The sequence below is a fragment of the Chelonoidis abingdonii genome, chromosome 8, assembly GCF_003597395.2.
Source record: "Chelonoidis abingdonii isolate Lonesome George chromosome 8, CheloAbing_2.0, whole genome shotgun sequence".
In the NCBI taxonomy this organism is placed as follows: domain Eukaryota; kingdom Metazoa; phylum Chordata; order Testudines; family Testudinidae; genus Chelonoidis; species Chelonoidis abingdonii.
The window spans coordinates 8,206,247-8,212,457 of NC_133776.1; positions in this window are offsets into that span (position 1 = coordinate 8,206,247).

Genomic DNA, 6,211 nt, shown 5'->3' on the forward strand with positions numbered 1-6,211 from the left:
ACTGATGTCGGGGAAGCATCTTCAGAGATCCATCAACTCTTAACGCAACCATAGAAAAGTAGCCCTTTCTGTTGATGTACTTTGTGACAAGGTGCTCTGGTGTCCAAATCGGGATATTGTGCCGTCTATTGCTCCACCCCAGTTGCCCCACAATGCACACACACACACAAATACATTCAGACACAGCCTAGGGGCTCGATCCGTGTCCATTAGGGCCAACATGGAGCCAGCTGCCATGCACTGGAGGCTGGTGGGACCTACCTCCTTAGGCTCTGCTTTTGGTCCAGACATGTTCTGCATGCTGGTGTCTGAACTGAAGAGTTGCTCATACCTCCTGGGGGCTACAAACACCTGCTGGATTTTCTCCCGCAGGGTCGGGGTGAGTGTGCGTGTGTGAGCAGTGAGGATGCATGTGCAAGAGTGAGTGTGCAAATGCATGAGTGAGTGTACAAGTGAAAGCAGCGAGTGTAGCTGTGTAAGTGCACAATGTGTCTGGGGTGTGAGTTGGTATTTGATAGGAGTGTAAATGCACATGGGGAGGCAGCAGTTCAAGAGCCGCCGTGCAGCACTGTCAGAACTATAAAGGGAAGGGAACAGCCCTCCTATGTACAACACTAAACAATCCCTCCTGGCCAGAGACACCAAAATCCTTTTACCTGTAAAGGGTTAAGAAGCTCAGGTTACCTGGCTGACACCTAACCCAAAGGACCAATAAAGGGACAAGATACTTTCAAATCTTGGTGGGGGGAAGGCTTGTGTTTCTGTGCTCCTTGTTTTAGGGTTGTTTGCTCTTGGGACTAAGACGTCAATCCAGGCTCTCCTCATCTTTCTGAACCAGTCTCTCATATTTCAAACTTGTAAGTAACAGCCAGGCAAGGCATGTTAGTTTCATCTTTGTTTTCTCAACTTGTAAATGTTCCTTTTTGCTAAGAGGATTTACCTCTGTTTGCTGTAACTTTGAACCTAAGGCTAGAGGGGTTCCTCTGGGCTCTATGAATCTGATTACCCTGTAAAGTTATTTTCCATCCTGATTTTACAGAGATGATTTTTACCTTTCTTTCTTTAATTAAGAGCCTTCTTTTTAAGAACCTAATTGATTTTTTCTTGTTTTAAGATCCAAGGGGGTTGGATCTGCACTCACCAGGAATTGGTGGGGGAAAAGGAGGGGGGATGGTTAAATTATCCTTGTTTTAAGATCCAGGGGGTTGGATCTGTGTTCACCAGGAACTTGGTAGAGAAGTCTCTCAAGGCTACTGGGAGGGAGACAGTCTGGGGGGAAAGTAGACAGAGTTTCCCAAATAACTCTTACAGGATTTGGGTGGTTGCAGTAAAACCAGATCTAAGCTGGTAATTAAGCTTAGAGGTTCTCATGCAGGTCCCTATATCTGTACCCTAGAGTTCAGAGTGGAGAAGGAACCTTAACAAGCACCCTCTTGAAAAAACTCCTGGAATGCTGATGTGGAAGGAAGGTCTGTGGGCATGCGGAAAAGTGTGTGCAAACCAAGGAGCCAGCGAGAGAGTTCGTGGATGGCAAGTGATGGTGAGCATGTTAAACGTTCATATGTGTGTGCAGGAGCGTGTATGTGTAGGATGAGGCCATGGAAAAATGTACAAAAGTGATTGTGAGGCCTTGGCTTTACCAAGCAGGGAGCACAAAGCTGTTGCACTGGAGCGCTAGTGTAAAAATGAGTGCAAGCGCTAGGCGATCATCCTTTGCACTGAGCAGCAGGGATTCCCCTTGGGAGCCTGTTTCCTGACCCCTGAGAGCAACACTGAGTGCAAATGGGCTGGGTGTGGGTAGAGAATGGTGATATCTGAGGAGACCTGGGTGTTTGCTGGCAGAATCTTTCCTTGGCTAATGACGGTCAGCATCATGCGCCCCCATCCCCTTGGGGTCTCACTCCTGCTACTGAGTGGGAATTGCTTGGCAGCCATGCCGATCAATGCCAGCTCGGGATCCCCTGTGAGTGCACCCCATCCTGCTCAGCACTTCTTACCTTGCATGGCTATACCTGGCAGCTATGCTGGGCTGGATCACATCCTCCGTGTGCGTGGAAGAGAGAGTGTGTGTATGGCGGGAGGCATTGTTCACAAGCAAGGAGTGCGAGCGTGCAAAGGGAAGGCGTGGCTGGGAGTGTGCACAGTCTGAGTGACAATGCAAGGGAGAATGTGAACCTATGTTGTGACAAAGTGGGGGATTTTCTTGTTGTTTCCTTGTTTTTCCAATGGTTTGCATGCAGAGGGAGTGGGACTCAGTGTCCCTGGGTGTTACTGGTTTAACAGGCGAAGGGAGAGGGAGTTTGTTGTTACAGAGGACCAGAGAGGGAATTTGGGACCCCAGCCAATGGCCTGGAGGATGGGCACCCCAGTGACTGGTGCCCCAGAGACCAGCTCAGGAGTCACAGCCGGTTCAGGCCAGTGGGAGGACAATGGGCTGTGAAGAGAGGACCCCATGACCTAACTAGCCAGTTCCAGCCAGAGGGGGCCAGAGGAGGGCTGAGAGGAGAGGAGGCCCAGGCATGACCCTGTTTACCTGAAGAGAAGACAATGGACAGAGGAGGTCTGGGGGCCTGCGGTGATATCAGATGCCCAGCTGGGAAGCAGGGGGGGTCTGGGCTGGAGAGCGGGAGCAGGCAGAGCCCACCTGGGTGCAGGGGAGACTGGGATGTGCTGTGCTGAGGGAGGCCAGGCCTGAGGCCCTGAGAGTTTCCTGTGCTGTGTTCAGTGCTCAATAAACCCTCCTGTTTTATGCTGGCTGAGAGTCACTCCGGGCTAGAGAACACGGGGCATCAGCCCCTTCGGGGGGTGGAGGCCCATGGGGTCCAGAGCAAGTGGACTCCCTGAGGGGGCCCACGGCAGTGACAGACGTGCTAAGGCTCAGAGAGGTGCGGCTCCAGAAGGTGAAGGGGCCTGACCCCAAGAGAGAGTGGATCCCCAGGAAGGGCTGTCGCACCGAAAGGGGCACCCCCCACGGACCGCATGAGGCCATGAGTGGGCACGACCTGTGAGTCCGTGACATACATGTCTGAGGCGTGTGCGTGTACAGCCGTAAGGGGGATGAGAAGATATGAGCATGGGGACACGTATAAAGACCAGGTGCCAGGCTCTCCATTGACTCGCACCATGCGCAGTGATTTATACTAGTCAATGGGCATCAAGTGTCACCATTCTGAGTTAGGAACATTTTGCACCCATCTTGCACTGATATAACTGACCGCACCAGCTGCAAGACAATAGAGAGCTGGCCCCAAGTGCACGTAAGAGTGAGAGTGAGTTTGCATGTGCAAACGGAGTGTATGCATGTCAGGTACGAGTGTGACTTTACCCATAGAAGAGTGAGTGTGCACACCAGTGTGATGTGCAGGGAGTGGCTGGGAGTGGCTGTGTTAAGAGTGACTGCATGTGGGGAGTGTGCACGGGGATACAAGGAGTTAGTGTAACTGTGCACGTGTCCACACATGGGGCCGGCGTGAAGTGAGCTGTAGCTCACGAAAGCTCATGCTGAAATAAATTTGTTAGTCTCCAAGGTGCCACGAATACTCCTGTTCTTTCTGCTTTGAAGGTGTCTCTGACATCTCTTTCAATGTGGGTAGGGACAGAGGCTGGGAGATGAGGCTGCATTGGGACCTCTTGGCTAGGAGTTAGATGGGCACCATCTGCTGGAGCTGCACGGAATGGAGAGCCAGTGTAAGGGTGGCGTGTGCATGGAGGTAGGGTGCAGCTTTTCGGGAGACCCTTGTGATTGGGCCACAAAGAAGGGGTTAGTTCTCTTGGTTACATTAGTTAATAGATGTGTAGATTTATATAATGAGCCTCTCTGGGATGTGAACAAGCCCCATTAGCAGTTACCCAGTACCCCACTATCTAAGGACTAGTAACTGCGGCCAGCAAAAAGCCCTACCCCATATGACTCACTCCTTCAGGGAAAGGCTGAGCAAAGACATGGACCTGTAGGGTGCCCCAAAGGTCACTGAGGTCAGCCTGTGGGGTCTCCTGGCAATGAGGATTCAACCATAAACACACTAGGAACTATCCCGCAGGCCTCTCGAAGGGATCTGCTGCCTATTGCATAAAGAGCAGTACTTACTGCCTCCTCCCACATGACTCTGAGGTCTCTTTGTGTCCTGATGCCCCCTCCTCCCTGTCATGGGCTGTATGCCACCCCCTTGCAGATTTGATGGAGATTAAGATTCAGGTTAGGGTTAAGTGAGTCCTTCAGGTGGTATTTGGTGACAGGCCTGGGAAAGGCACCTGGGGTCACCCTGTCCCACCCAGTGCTGCTGCACAAATCACACTGGCAAGATGGGGTGGGGGACTAAGCTAATTTACAGGGGTGCTATTTCCAAAGCAGATCGCCCCATTTCTTTAGCCACTGCTAGACAGGTGGATGGACAGACGGGGGATGGATGGATGGAGCTACTGTAGTGTATTTTGCAGGAGGATGGATGGACAGAAAGAAGGATGGTTGGACAGATGGATGGGTGGAGCTATTGCAGTTTACTGGACTGGAGATGGATGGACAGATGGGTGGATGGGTGGATAGCTGGAGCTGTTGCAGTGTGTTGGGCAGGAGGATGGATGGGGGGTTGGATGGATGGGTGGGCAGAGTGGTTGCAGTGGGTTGGGCAGGAGGATGGAGGGATGGTTGGACAGGCAGACGGATGGGCGGAGCCGTTTGTGACATTCCCCTGGTGTTATCTGGACCGATTATCTGTTAGCTCACTTCAATCCTTGACTCTGGGAACCAGCCTTACCCTGCTCTGCAGTGAGAACCCCCACTCCTGGGCTGTTCACGCATTGCCTAGCATGTAAGCTGCTCCTTGGATTTTGCAACCGAATGACACTAGCCAATATCTCCAGTCCCAGACACATTCCTAGGAACCTCCGTCTTGCAGTGTCCAGTTACGCCTGCAAGCTTATATGAGTTTGTCAATTTAACTAAGAAATTGATATGCACCAGGCTTGTTATCCCAAGGGGAGTCTCTGACATGCCTCAAACCAAATGCACTGCTTCAGGTTGAATAAACAAACTGGTTTATTAACTAATAAGATAGATTTTAAGTGATTGTAAGTCAAAGCATAACAAGTGAGATTTGGTCAAATGAAATAAAAGCAAAACGCATTCTAAGCTGATCTTGACACTTTCAATGTCCTTACAAACTAGATGCTTCTCACTGCGGACTGGCTGATTGCTCTTCAGCCAGGCTCTCCCTTTTGATCAAGTTGCTTGATGGTGGTGTCTGTAGATGTAGGTGGAAGAGAGAGGAAGAGCATGGCAAACGTCTCTCCCTTTTATCATGTCCTTTCTCCCCTCTTGACTTTGTCCCCTCCCCCCCAGAGTCAGGTGACATTACCTCTTCGCAGTCCCAAACTGCCCAAAGGAAGGAGAGGTGACTCCTTTGAGAGTCCAACAGATCCTTTCCTTGCTGCCTAGGCCAGGGTCCTTTGTTCCTGTGAGGCTGGCCTGAGTTTGTCCCATACATGCCCTGATGACGTGTGAACTGCCTCTCTGCTCTTGGAGAGTTTTTGCCTTGGCTTATTTTAAGCCACAAGGATATATTTTCAGCCTCATAACTACATACATGAAATTATAACCTACAACATTACTATAACATCCCTATAACAACGTTCAGTGCACGATGAGCCTTCCGAAGACACCCAACATGACAAACTTTGCACTGAATGCCAAACGATCATTTTACAAGGATGAACATGGGGTGCTGCATGTTCCCCCAAGGTACAGACCATCACACTGTTGCGGTGGGTTGGGCAGGAGGATGGACAGATGGATGGGTGGAGCTGGTGCAGTAGGTTGGGTGCTCCTGCCCCAGAGCTCTTGGCACTTTTCCAACAATTCCCAGGTGGCCAACAGGGTAAGAGCCCCAGGGGAGCTGAACGGCCAGCAGCCCCCACCCGCCGGTGCCCTCAGCCAAGGGAGACACAGGACCAGCCCCCCAGCCTATGCCCGCTCCAGGGCCTGGCAGGAGAACTTGCTGCCCTGGGGCCGCGGCCGATCCAGGAACCCGCTGCCAGGCAGGAGCGCACGTGCCGCCAGCACCACGTGCGGCGAGTCAGGTCCGCGTGTCCCTCCGCATTCGCCCCCGTTAAGCTCCGCCTTCCCCCTGACCACGCCCCCTAACGTACCCCCGCCCCGTGGAACTATCCCCGCCCATCGGCCCCACTGGGTCACATGGTACGGCTCGCCTCCCCG